Consider the following 15,504-nt stretch of genomic DNA (forward strand, 5'->3'; position numbering starts at 1 on the left):
CAACATATTTAAAAGCCATTGAAGCCATTTCTTTTGTTGTTTCAATGTCTTAGGATATAGAATGTTCATATTGAAACCTTTTAATGTTTAAATAAAATTAGATGCAATAAATGGCCGCTCCCATTTTCTGATTAATAACAGGGCTTTGAATGAGGGGGAAAATGCCACCTACATACTATTATCTTTTTCCTGAAGCCTAATCACTCACTTGTATTGTCTTTCCTGATTGATTTGTCATTTGGTGGCAGCTGAACTATGTGTTTGAAGATCTTTTGTATAGATTTAATCAGGAAATGGAAATCAAGTCTTTGATTGACACTAATAATTTATAATCATTTGCTCTAGCTGAAACAGCTGTATCACTTTAAGTTTCTGTAAAAGAAAAGCCCTTTAAATGTCTTTACCTTTTCATTTCAAACCAATTTATGTAGGTAGTCATGGGGGAAAGCTGTCAATTTAGAATAATGTATATTGCATTACAATTTTTAAATAATAAAGTAAAAACATTTCCCTGTTTCTGCATAAGCATACCTTAAATAATTCCATTAAAATTGTAAAGTAAAATTCAGAAAGATGGTATTGAGATGCATGTTGCTAAAAAATGCTTGCCTTGGTACTGTGAGTATAATGCAATTTTCAACTATTCTAAAAATAATAAAGAACATCACAGATCATAGAGTTACTTTAATTAAGGCTGAAGTTTTATGTGATTTGAGTTCTCTTAATATGATGCAGAGAAAATGTAGACATGCCCTCCCTAAACCATCAGCAGCTAATGTATAGTTACCATAGATTCTAACACCATGCACACTGAGACTTTCTGCTGGGTGCATTGTCATTTTCAACATTTTCATTGTTGTAGTTTATTTATAACCAGGTCATCTTATTTGATCACTCCCATGTACTTATAGACTTCTATTTATAAGTTGTACAGTAAATATATTTTTGATTGTACATTTGAGTTACATTATGTTAATACATGTGTATCTCTGCTTGCAAAGAAGTATATCTTTTTATACAAGTTAAATATTTGAAGTCATTTTCCTTTATCTATTAGATAATTCAGTAGATATACCTAGCAATTGCTTGGGCGAAATTAGTAATTTTTTTCTTGGTCATATTTACATTACATACTACTTTTAAAATAAATTAATCTCCTTCTCTTCTAATCATCTCCCAGTCCTATTAGAAATAATTCTTCCCTCTAGATGACAGCAAGATCTTCACATATATAATGCATTCTCTCTAGGTCTGTGGATATTTTAATGAGCACTTAATGTTCTTCTCCTTAGGGATCAGTGATCTGTATACTGCAGATACGAAATACATATTTGTTTAACAAATAATAGCATCAATAAATCAGTAACTACATGAATGTGGTGATGCTTCAAGATTCCTCCAAAGTTGATAAATGTCAAAATGACTGAAATCACTAGAAAGTTAACTGTAATAAAAAAAAATTATGAGAGTTGATCTTCTGTTTGTCAGAACTTATGAACTGTTATCTAGCATATAATTTAGGTTTTGAAAGAATATATATTTGTATTCTTGTTATTTTTGTATTTAATTTGTAGCTGCTTATATATCAGTATATATGGTACATGTTCTCTATAATATGAAAATCTCAAGTCTACCTTATTTCTTCAGTTTTTAAAAATTATTATTTCAATAGTTTTTGGGGAACAGGTGGTGTTTGGTTACATGGATAAGTTCTTTAGTGGTAATTTCTGAGATTTTGGTGCACCCATGACCCAAGCAGTGCACATTGTACCCAAAGTGTAGTCTTTTATTCCTCACCTCCCCTCATACTTCCCCCCAAGTCCCCAGAGCCCATTATATCATTTTTATGCCTTTGCATCATAATACTTAGCTCCCACTTATAAGTAAGAGCATATGTTTGGTTTTCCATTCCTGAATTATTTCAGTTAGAATAATGGTCTCCAACTCCATCCAGGTTGCTTTGAATGCCATTATTTCATTCCTTTACATGACTGAGTAGTATTCCATGGTGTGTATGGACACACATAACATATATATGTATACATATATATATGTGTATATATGTGTATGTGTATATATATGTGTATATGTATATCTCTCATTTGGTTTATCCACTCATTGGTTGATGGGCATTTAGGCTGGTTCCATATTTTTGCAATTGTAAATTGTGTTGCTACAAATATGTGTGTGCAAGTGTCTTTTTTATATAATGACTTATTTTCCTATGGGTAGATATTCAGTAGTGGGATAGTTGGATCAAATAGTAGATCTACTTTTAGTTCTTTAAGGAATCTCCATACTGCTTTCCAAAGTTGTTGTTCTAGTTTACATTCCAGCAGCAGTATAAAACTGTTCCCTGTTGAGCACATCCATGCAAACATCTATTTTTTAATTTTTAAATTATGGATATTCTTGCAGGAGTAAGGTGGTATTGCATTGTGGTTTTGATTTGCATTTCCCTGATAATTAGTGATGTTGAACATTTTTTCATATGTTTATTAACTATCTGTATATTAAAGAGATGGATTATTATCATCTAAGCAATCATGGAACATTAAGAAGTTTGGGAATCAGGGATGAATGCTCAGGCAGATTACTGAATTACTTAAACATTTCCAATAGAAAAAAAAATCATGTTCTTTACAACAATCCACATACTCTTATTTCATAAATATTTTGAATGAAACAAGCTTAGTTAAAACATTACAGACTATGAGACAATTGTAATTTCAGCATTTTTTCCTGTGTCATTTCTAGGTTTTCATGTCTATATTTTTCATCTAGATATGCTTTTCTCTTTGAAAACAGTATTTTCACTTGAGAGAAGAGGAAAGTCAGGCTTCATGTTTAATTCACAGTCACCTCAATTCAACAAATGTTTGGACTTATGAAAATTACACTTCGGTCTCCAGGCATATTTTCCACAGGGACTTCGGATGGTGTCTTCAAGCTCTTTGTGAAAAATCAATAGCTTTTGCAGTTTCATGAGATTCAGAACCATCTTTATTTCACACATAGAGTGTATCTGAGGATGTTCAGCGGGCACAATGAATATATAAAGTAAAAATGGGTATAACAAAACAACTCATGAAAATATGGGAGATGGAGGTAAATTGTATACAGGACTCCATCAATTATCATAAAATACTCAATTATAAGAAATAATGCAGATTGCTTGTGAGTCTTTTGCTCACTTTTCTCCAATGGCACCATCTCATAAAACTATAGTACAATTTTATAGCAGGGATACTGACATTGATACAGTCAAAATATAGAATAGTTCCATCACCACAAGGATACCTTCTGTCACTGTTTCATAGTCACATCGACTTTTGTCTGCTTATCTCTAACCCTTGGCAAGCATGAATCAGTTCTCCATTTCTAAAATGTTGTCATTTTAATAATGCTACACAAATGGAACCTTACAATAAGTAACCTTTTGGGATTGATTTATTCAGCTTAGTGTAATTCCATGGAAATTCATCCACAATTATTCACATATTGTAATTTGTTATTTCATATTACTGAGGAGTATTTCATGGTATGGATATACCACAGATTTTAAACAATTCACTCATTGAAGATCATCTGCGTTGGTTCTAGTTGCTGGCTATTATGAAAAAAATATGTCCCTTTTCTTGACTTTTTTTGGGTTACTAGAATACTTGAGGGGATTCTGTCTTAATATAGTTTCTTTAGTAGTTGCTCTATACATTGCAATTCACATATGCTAGTTATCACAGTCAACTGGTATCAACATTTTATCACTCTGAGCGGGGTGTGGAAGCCTTACTTCATTTAGATCCATTTGCCCTAGCCACTATTAAATATCATTATCTTGAGATTTGATTGTGTTATATAATTTTTGTTTCAGTCATCACATATTATTTTTTCAAACTTAAGAGGAGGATGGTTAGTGGTACTTACATATATTTCTACTTGTTTAATTGTTATTTCTTTTCTGATGCTCCAAGATTCCTATTTTCTCCTTTCCTTTGTGTTGCAAGAACATCATTTAGTCATTCTTTAAGAGTAGGTCTGATAGTACAAATTCTTGTAGGTTTTTTTTTTGTCTGAGAATGTTATTATTTCCCCCATGTTTGTGAAAGATAGTTTCAAAAGTTATAGAATATCCACAATTGATAGTTCTTTTCTAACATCACTGGAATAAATATACCACTTCCTCCTGGTTTTAGATGAGAAATTCAGTCATGAGACTTGATGTTCCCCTATAAGTCACATGTCATTTATTTAAGGCTGCTTTTAAGCCTTTTTCTAATCTTTATTTCAGAAGCTAAGTTATGATATGTCTTGATATGTTAGCTTGTTCTTGCATTGCTGTAAAGAATTACCTGAGACTGGGTAATTTATGCAGAAAAGAGGTTTAATTGACTCACAGTTCTGCAGGCTGTACGGGAAGTATGGCTTGGGAGGCCTTCAAGAAACTTAAAATTATGGCAGAAGACAAAGGGGAAACGGGCACATCTAACATGGCTAGAGAAGGAGGAAGAGAGGGAGCAGGGAAGTGCTCTACAAATTTAAACAACCAGATCTCAAGAGAACTCACTCACTATCAAGAGAACAGCACCTGGGGCAAGGAGCCCCCATGAGCTTGTCACCTTCCACCAGGCCCCAGCCCCAACACTGGGGATTACAGTTCAATATGAGATTTGGCCAGGGATGCAGAGTCAAACTGTGTGACTTGGTGTGCATATCCTTAGTTTTGCTTTGTTTCAGGTTTCCTTGTTGCATGTGTGGGTTTATGTCTTTCACGAGACTGGAGAAGCTTTCAGTCATTGTTTTCTTTGGCTGCTCTCTCTTGCTCCAGTCTTTTGTTTCTTTCAGAGTCTTTACAGTACAAATGTTGGAAAATTTGCTATTGTCCGATTGGTCTCTGACGCTCTGCTCTTTTTGTTTTTTCTTTCTTTTCTTCTCTTTTTTTCTTTTTTTCTTTTTTCTTTTCCTGAGGCTCTGTTTCTTTTTTCAGTCTTCTTTTTTTCCTCTGTTGTTCAGATTGGGTAAATTACATTGTTTTGCCCAAAAGTTCATTGATTCTATTATTTGTCATCTTTACTCTGTTGTTTACCAAAATAACACATTCTTATAATTTATCTCATTTTTCAAACTGAAATAATTTCAGTTTAGTTCACTTTAAAATTTATATTTCTTTGCTAAAATTTTCTGGTTTTTCACATCAAGAGAATTTTTAATTGTTTACATATTTTTTTGATGGCTGATTTCATCTCAGTGATGGCTTCATTTGGTTGTCTTTTCTTTCTCAAGTTGTCATTTTTTTCAGTCCCTAGTATGATTAGTGATTCTCAAGTGATTCTCAACTTTACCTCGGACATTTTGGCTATTCATTTCAGAGACTCTGGACCCTATTCATTCTTTTCTTAATAATTTTAGTAGGCTGTCATCCTGTTTATCACACAGATCCTGACCCACTTTTGTGGGCTGTGTTCCCTTTGTAAATCTAATTTCCAGAACTTTGCTTTGTTATTGTGTTTTTTGTGTTCCGTCTTAGGCATCTGGGGCTTCCACTGCTTCTTGTAAAGGAGGTGGCAGGAGTTTCTCCAGGCCAAGCTAGTAAGGGGGATTATGCTACAAGTGCCTGGGACCAGGAAGCAATCCTCTCCACCGGGTCCAATACTCCCAAATCTAACCAGAAGGAAAGGGGAAATAATTCCTGAAGAAATCTTATTCTTGAAATTGTCCTTACCGGTTCCTCCTGCAAGGATAATTCCTGAAGAAATCTTCATACTTTGAGAAGGGAAATCTTTTCTCTAACTTAGAGGCAGTGATAGGTTTATTTTTCATTTGAATCCCTAAAATCTAACAATTTATACATCATATATTACTTTTACTTCCATTGCTTTTTGTCTTAGTCTTATTCTGTGTTAGACAACTTGACATAATCTAATATACCATATAATTTAACACTTAAACAAACATAAAAGGAAAATTCTCTTGAGAACCTTAGTTCTAAAAAGGAACAGAGAGGACTGTCACATGGAATAGAAAGGGAAATGAAGGGAGAGTTTCTATGAGTTCATTTTCACAACATAATAAACTGATATGAATTTATTAGCTTTCTCTTTGCAGATGAGGGGCCAATGGGTTTCTAGTTCCCTGCACAAAAAGAGGAGATGGAAGATAATTTGGATTTAGAGCAGGTGGGCATGAGATGGCAAAGGCTTCAACTAAATAGGGAAGTCCAAGAGAAATAGAGGAGTAGGAGCAGAGAGGACTAAGGAAAAATGAAGATGCAGCTGTGACTTTTTTTTTTTTTTTAAGTCAGCCTTTACACATTCATCGGGTCACTTTAGGCTTTTCATCCCAGTGGACCATGCAGTAATGAATTGCTTTCGGATGATAATCACAGTTGTTTGGGATTTTCTTGTGCCTACCTTGGGAAATGCATTATAATTATTAGTACTGAAGTAATCATAACTCAAATAAAATGTTTTCTCAAAAAGTAGGTCTTTTTTGTATTTTGCTGTCAGTTATATAATTCATTCTCACTATAGTCATTTCAACTATGTCATCTGGGAAACATTCAAAAGGCAACACTCCCTTGTAAACCCATAAATTTAGATTGATGACATCACATTTTTCTATCAAGGCAAGCCCTTGTCTCCCTCATTCCAGCTTCTTACACCTGTATTCTGTTGCATTTGTTTCAGTTCTCCACTCCATTTGTATGCTCTTTATTCCTTATTGGGTAACATAACATAAAATGTCACCTTAATTCCTTTTGGGGTAATATAAATATAAAACGTTATCTTAAAGATATATGCACTGCTTTCACATACTTTGGGCTCTCAGACATGTTTCCTGGCCTGCTCGAATGTAAGGCAGTGATCTCTTTTGGCAGACAATTTAGAATTTTAGTTTATATTGTTGTCTTTGCCATAGATTCTGTGGTAGTCATTATTCAAAGGAGGTCCCCAAGGCTTCCTGTTCCTTGTCCTCCATAATCCCTGGGACTGTTAATATGATGGGATTTACTTCCATGATTATGTTATATGGCATAGGTGACATTTAGAAAGAAAGATTATCTGCATGTGCCTGATTTGATCACATAAATCCTTAAGCAGAGAGTTTGCCTTCTACTGGCTGCAGAAGTCAGGGAGCTTGAGACAGATTTCATGTGAGAGAGATTCTCCCCAGCTGAGATGAAGGGGGGCCATTACTATTGAACTGATTTGAAAGTAGTGGAACCGAGAGAAGTGTTAGACCCACAGCCAGCAGCACAATGGGGACTTTTGGGTTAATGCTGATATACTTAAGACTTTGGGGTTCCATTGGGAAGGCATGCTTGGTTTTGAAATGTGAGGACATGAGATTTGGAGGGGCCAGAAGCAGAATGACATGATTTGGCTGTGTCTCCAACCAAATCTCAACTTGAATTGTATCTTCCAGAATTCCCACATGTTGTGGGAGGTACCCAGGGGGAGGTAATTGAATCATGGGAGCTGGAAAGTTCTACAACTGCAAGGAAATAAATTCTGCCAACAGCCCGAAGAAGCATTCCCCAGTCCAGCTTCCAGATGAGAGCAAGGCTGGTGAACACCTGAACCAGATATCCAACTAAAATGTGCCACACCGTAGCCCATGGAAACTACAGCATAATAATTTGGTATTGTTTTATTAAACTTCAAACTTTGTGACAATTCACTATGCAGTAAGAGAAGTCTAAGTAAGTTCAATTACAGAGTAGGCTCTATCAGCTGAAGCTCAAACCTGTTGAAGTATCAGTACTATTCAAAATTGATTTTAAACTTGCTGATGTTCTCTGGATCTTTCCGCAGACTGAAGCCAAATGTGTCATTGCTGATAAAACGCCAGAAAATTCTGAACACTGGGTATGGCTTTAGATTAGGGTAGGCGAGTATATTGCCATTGAACCTTTAGCACATTGTATGCGCTGGCATCTGCTCGTCTCATTGCTGCAAATAATTGCCACCCACATAGGCTGCAGTAAAAGATCAATTGTTTTGTTCCAGTCTCCAGCAGTTCCCTCCTGCAGATGTGACTGGTGTGTTAACATTGACATAAAAAGGCCGTGATGTTGCCTATGCCCAAACAAGATCTCTTTTAACGCTCTGTTCCTTCTGGCCCAATTTTGGAATCATAATACGTAAATTGGAAAAGTACAGAGAGCCACATTGCTTTAAATCCAGCTTGTTGGACTGATTTGCATGGGTCTTTTTGCAGCTGATCAGATGGTTTTATGCTTGTGAGCTTAATTCTTCTCAGTTAATCAACCATTGCCATAGGTAAATTAGGCTAAAGATTATTCTCTAAAATTCAGAGGCCCATACAGGTAATATCAAATTCTTTTTACATATTATTTAAATATAATTATTTTAAGCACTTCAGGTTGCTTAAAGTATTTTTCTAGAATCACCTAAGAGATGACTGAATTTGTTTTCTTAGTGCTAGTTAACATCCCTTGGTGGTAAGCACAGTTCTGCTTATTCTTAAAGAATAGCCTAATTGTGTTTTTAAAATAAACTAGTAAATGGTGTCTTCAAGCAACTCTCAGGCAAAATATCCTAGCTCCTGTTGCTAAAGATCCGCTTTCCTGGAGCCTTCAGTCAGTTTGTAGCTTTGTAGTTGATATTTCAAATATTATAGGATCACTGGTGTATTAGTCCATTTTCACGCTGCTGATAAAAGATATATCCGAGACTGGGAAGAAAAAGAGTTTTAATAAGACTTACAATTCCACATGGCTGGGGAGGCCTCAAGTATCATGGCAGGAGGTGAAAGATACTTCTTACATGACGGCACCAAGAGAAAATGAGGAAAAAGAGAAAGCAGAAACTCCTGATAAACCCATCAGATCTCGTGAGACTTATTCACCATCCTGTGAATGGCATGGAAAAGTCCAGCTTCCTTGATTCAATTACCTCCCCCTACGACCCTCCCACAACATGTGGGAATTCTGGGAGATAAAATTCAAGTTGAGATTTGGTTGGAGACACAACCAAACCATATCATCCTGCTCCTGGCCCCTCCAAATCTTATGTCCTCACATTTCAAAACCAATCATGCCTTCCCAAGAGTACCCCAAAGTCTTAACTTATTTCAGCAATAACCCAAAAGTCCACAATCTAACATCTCATCCGAGACAAGGCAAGTATCTTCCACCTATGAACCTGTAAAATCAAAACAAGTAACTATACTTCCTGGATATGATGTGGTCCAGGCATTGGGTAAATACAGCTGTTCTGAATGGGAGAAATTAGCCAAAACAGAGGGGATACAGGGCCCTGCAAGTCCAAAATCCAGCAGGGCAGTCAAACCTTAAAGCTCCAAAATGATCTACTTTGACTCCATGTTTCACATCCAGGTTGCACTAATGCAAAAGGTAGCTTCCCGTGGTCTTGGGCAGCTCCATCCCTGTTGCTTTGCAGGGTACAGTCTCCCTCCCAGCTGCTTTCATAGGCTGGTGTTGAGTGTGTGTGGCTTTTCCAGGCCCACAGTTCAAGCTGTTGGTGGTTTGACCATTCTGGGGTCTGGAGGACAGTGGAACTCTTCTCACAGCTCCACTGTGTAACACCCCAGTAGGGATTCTGTGTGGGAGCTCCAACCCCACATTTCCCTACCACATTGCCCAAGCAGAGGTTCTCCATGAGGGTCCCGCCCCTGCAGCACACTTGTTTGGGCATCCAGGAATTTCCATACATCTTCTGAAATCTAGGTGGAGGTTCCCAAACCTCAGTTCTTGACTTCTGTGCACCCACAGGCTCAACACCACATAGAAGCTGCCAAGGTTTTGGGCTTTCACCCTCTGAAGTCACAGCCAGAGCTGTATGTTGGACCTTTTCAGCCACAGCTGGAGTGGCTGGGACACAGGGCACCAACTCCCCAGGCTGTACACAGCATGGGAACCCTGGGCCCAGTCCATGAAATCACATTTTCCTACTAGGCTTCCAGGCCTGTGATGAGAGGGGCTGCTGGGAAGGTCTCTGACATGGCCTGGAGACATTTTCCTCATGGTCTTGGGGATTAATATTAGGCTCCTTGCTACTTATGCAAATTTCTGTAGCTGGCTTGAATTTCTCCCTAGAAATGGGTTTTTCTTTTTTGTCCCATAGTCAGGCTGCAAATTTTCTGAACTTTTATGCTCTGTTTCCCTTTTAAAACTGAATGTATTTAATAGTACCCAAGCCACCTCTCGAACGCTTTGCTGCTTAGAAATTTCTTCCACCAGATACCTTAAATCATCTCTCTTAAGTTTGTAGTTCCACAAATCTCTAGGGCAGAGGCAAAATGCCAACATATTATTTGGTAAAACATAACAAGAGTCACCTTTGCTCCAGGTCCCAACAAGTTCCTCATTTCCATCTGAGACCACCTTACCCCGGATTTTATTGTCCATAGATCACTCTCAGCACTGTGAGCGAAGCCATTCAGCAAGTCTCTAGGAAGTTCAAAACTTTCCCACATTTTCCTGCCTCCTTCTGAGTCCTTCACACTGTTCCAGTCTCTGCCTGTTACCCAGTTAAAATGTTGCTTCCATATTTTTAGGTATCTTTTCAGCAACACCTCACTCTCCTGGTACCAATTTACTATATTAGTCCATTTCCACACTGCTGATAAAGACACACCCGAGACTGGGAAGAAAAAGAAGATTAATTGGACTTACAGTTCCACATGGCTGGTGAGGCCTCTGAATCATGGCTGGAGGTGAAAGGCACTTCTTACATGGCAGTGGCAAGAGAAAATGAGGAAGAAGCAAAAGCGGAAACTCCTATTAAACCCATCAGATCTCGTGATAAATTATCACAAGGCTAACACGGGAAAGACCAGCCCCCATATTTCAGTTACGTCCCCTGGGACTCTGCCACAATATGTGGGAATTCTGGGAGCCACCTTTCAAATTGAGATTTGGGTGGGGACACAGAAAAACCATAGCAACTGGGCTCCACAACATGCATAGGGATGCTTGTTCTACAAGTTTTATAGATTCACCCAATGACCACTGCTCCACTGTTCACTCAGTGTTCACTTCAGTTTAAAAGAAACACTATTATATTCTTACTGCCTCTGTGTTTCATTCTCATCTCTGAATGTTTTCAGTGATCACCAATTTATGGTTTTCCTCGCTAGACTATCCGTAAGTGGCCTATCAGCTCCAGTCCAAGGTAGATATAGCAAGGTAATTTGTGAAATGATTCACATATTCTTATATTTTAATCAGAACAATCTGACAAGCTCAAAATATGTTTTGATACTTTTACCAGATCAAAATGTTTTTCTGCCTCTGTCACCCTTACTACCTTATTATCAGCATAATGGATAACCATACAAATGATCAACATCTTTATCAGAATTCTTTACTACTTTAGAAAATTCTTTACTACTTGAGAAAATAATAAGAAATAATAAGCGTACTTGAGGCAGCCCTGTAATGATATGCAGCATTCTTTCTGGTGGAAAAGCACATTGCTCTGTCTTTGCAAAAGAGATGAAAAAGAACCTGTCAGCAAGTTCTATCTAAAAAGACATTTTCCTTGAGTTTGCTAAACTTTGTTTTCTATGGTGGGTGAAAGGTAGCCTCTAAGATGGCCACCCATGATCCCTGTCTTCTGGTATCGATTCCCCCATAGAAACTTCTTCTGTGGCAGATGGGATGAACTTATTGACTGGCTTCTAGAAAATACAGCAAAGTGATGACACTTCACTTCTGAAGTCATGTCTGTAAATATATTAGATTCTGTATTGTTGTTTCTCCTTTCTTCTACCTCTAATGTTGGGAGAAGCAATATGCCACATTGCTGTGAATGGTCCTATGCAGAAGCCCATCTGAGACAGTGATGCCTTAGCCCTAAAGTCCAGGAGGAACAAAGGAAGCCATGAGTGAGCATAGAAGTGAATCCTTCAGTGCTAGTCAAGTCTTGAGATGCTTGATTGCTGGTCAATAACTTGCTACAATATATAGAAGATTTTATGTCAGAAATGCCCCACTAAGCTATGCCTTGATTTTTGACACACTGAAATGGAGAGATAAGAAATATTTGTCATTTAAGCTACTACATTTTAGAGTATCTTCTTACACAGCAATACAGAACTAATACAATCACAATCACATATCTGGAGAAACAACTATTGTTCTTTTTATGTAATGTCATCTCATTGCTGTTCTTGCTTACTAGCTAACCAAGGCTATAATACAAGATTTATGCAGTCACCATTTTTGCAATAAAGTCTTACTTTTTATTTTTCCAAGAGTATGTAATGGTGAGAATAAATCTCCCTACAGGTTTATAGTAGTTATGGTAAACTTAGCTTTTATCTTAACTACTATGCTTTTACCTTACTTAGCTTTTACCTTAATAACAACAACAACAACAAAAACTGATTATAAAATGTAATGGCTTAAATAAGATAGAAGGTTCTTGTTATTGTTGTTGCTGTTTTTCCTTTTACTTCATAGTCTGGAAGTTAGTGGCTTTATTTGGAGGATTACCTAAATTTCACAGACCGTTAGTGTCCCAAGCTCTTTTCATCTCTTCACCAGATATTCTCCTATTCACGTGGACACTGTCTTCCATATCCATATCTACATGCACAAAAGGAAAATGAAAGGAAAGAAGGGCATACATATATTACAATCAAGATGCAGAAGTGACATGTACCAACTCAGCTTTTATCACATGATATGAGGGGAGCTGGAAAATGTAGTTCATGCTTAGGTATATGAGTAACATTCAACTATTATAATGAAAAGTAAAACAAAACAGACATGAAACAACGATTAGAAGTCTGTCAGGGAATTTACAATGTTTCATATTAACCACAGTCTGTATCTTTGATGCAACCCCACTCCACAAAACCACTTAAATATCAGGAAGGAAGATATTATAACCTGTTCATTTAGATAAGAATGGCATTCTTTTTGTAAAAACTTATTTATTATGTGCACATCAATAGTATTCCATTATTGAAATTACAACAAATTCCTTGGAATACATGCTAGCAATTTGTGTATGCAGTGCTTCCTTTTGCCCCACATCCTCAGGCTTATGGAACCCTGCAACCTTTATCACAGTGACTGGGAATGACTGCATGAAGTACCAGTATTTAGAATCCTGAGGAAGCACTCCTCTTTACTCCCAACCCAACTTACCTTGACCCAGTATACAGCCTCTTTGATTTTCCTGGATACATTGTTAGGAAATCCTGGTCTTATCAATTACAGAATTATAGTTATTTATTGCTGTATAACAAACAACCACAAGTCAAGGCTTAAAATACAAATTTAATACTAACTTTTACATTTCTGTAGATTGTACTCAGCCCAACAGTCCTTATGTATGATCTGCAATGTATTTGCTATCAGATGGTATCTAAAGCTGCAGTCTTTTGAAGGCTCAAATTGGCTGGATGAGCCAAGACAGCTCACATACCAACGTACATGTCTGGAACTTCAGATGGTATGGTAGAATAGTGCTCCTTTCACACCGGAAATAAATGTGCATACCTAATAATCCCTGCACCATGTGAATATTTCACAAAAGGGACTTTCCACATGTGATTATCTAAAGGATCTTCAAATGAAGAATATTCTGGACTATCTGGGTGGACTGGTATAATCACAAAGGTCCTTAAAAGAGAGGGGCAAGACAGAGGAAAAAAAAAAGGTGTGACCAAGCAGCAGAGGTTGAAGAGATGCCATTATTGGGCAGTGGCCTAAGGAGCTAAGAAATGCTAGAGCTAAGGTAGCCTCTAGATTCTAGAAAAGACAGAGAAAGAGACATTCTTCTGAAAGTCTCCAGAAGGAATCAGCCTTACTGACACCTTGACTTTAGCCCACAGTTACAAATTTTTACTTCTGATCTCCACAATTATAGGATAATAAATTGTGTTGTTTTAAGCCACTGAATTTGCAGTAACTTGTTACAGCAGCAATAAGAAACTAATTCCAATGTAAGGAGTGGAACAATTGGGTTCTCTCTCTGTCTTGCTCTATGAGGCCATTCCATATGACAATCTTGGGTTCTTTTGCAGTGAGCTATTCTCAGGTTAATAGGACTTTAAACTTGGCAGTTGGCTACTCCCCAGTGTTCCTAGACATTAAGAAACAGAAGTTCCTCTTACTCTTTATTCTGTTTTATTTATTTATTTTGAGATAAGATCTCACTATATTGCTCAAGTCATCCTCCCACCTCAGCCTCCCAAAGCGCTGGGATTAGAGGCATGATCCACTATGCCCCTCCTGCCTTACTCTCAAATACTAGAACTGAAACTAGCACGGCAAGGTTCTGACACATTCTGCTAGTTATAGAGTAGTCACAGGTCTGAGGCAAATTCAGCTTTTGGTGGAGGCCATCCATCTTTAACCCACCCTCTGGGCATACATTATTTGCATTTCTTGTAAATGCAAAATACATTCATCCCCCTCCTAAAATTCCCAAAATTTCATCGAATGATGAAATCAATTTCAGTTTTTAGTTTCCAGATCTTGTCATTTAAATCAGCTCCAGGTGAAAATAACGCTCTTTTGGAGCAATTTTTTGTATTTGGATTCTTAAGTATTATCTCTGTTTTCCCAAAGTTGCAAACTAAAGGAGCAAGTCATCTGTCCTCCTCACACCTGACATACAAAGAGAAGAGTGTGAGAACCTGCAGGAGATGGCTCTTATTCCAAACAAAGGCGAACAAGGAAGGCATGAAGAAGTCACAGGTCTAGGGAATTCTAAAATACAGTCAGTCTCACATCACTTGTTCCTTGATTCGAGCCCAGTCCTGCTCTGGGAGGGTGGTTCTACGTGGATTTTCATTCCACCCGCTAAGTTCTGTTTTTGGAGTCATATTTTTTTGTATATGAAATCATCCTACTTCCTTGCTTCCGTCCCTCCCTCTCCTCTCCCTTTCTCTCTTTTCTTTCTTTATCTTTCTTTCTGTCAAGCTGAGCAAATTTCGTAGCCTGCTTCCGCCCATGAAAAATTGATGCTACCATTGTCATTGTTTTAGGGCACCACAAACTGCACCCATAGAAGATGGTGAACCTAATTTATCCATAAATTAGTCAAAATAGGTAACATTACTTTAAAAATGTTTGGACTTTAAATTATAACCCACTTCATTAGACAAGTCACCCAAGTCAGAGTGTCGCAGGACAGTACCCTGGAGAATCTTACAGGACTGCTTGTCTAGCCGAGAGGATTTATGAACCGCTGCATTACATGTTTCTGAGGGTTTAACTGAAACTTTCAGAGTGTCATTTTTGAAAACGTGACCAGTGTCCCGAATTCATTCGTTGCCCTGAAGACATTTTTTATTTTAAGAGTATTTTCCTGGGAGAGATTGGAGATCAGAAAATACTTCATTTTTGAACACAACAAATCCTGCCTCAGAAATAATTTCTCTATTTTCTACTTTGAGATGGAACATTTCCTTTTTCAGTTTTTGTGTCTACCTGTACATTATCAAGCAGAGCTACAAGAAACCAGATGGGCTTTATAAAGTTTTACCTGGCAATCTACT

Source organism: Macaca nemestrina, chromosome 2 (genome assembly GCF_043159975.1).
Source record: "Macaca nemestrina isolate mMacNem1 chromosome 2, mMacNem.hap1, whole genome shotgun sequence".
Classification (NCBI taxonomy): Eukaryota; Metazoa; Chordata; class Mammalia; order Primates; family Cercopithecidae; genus Macaca; species Macaca nemestrina.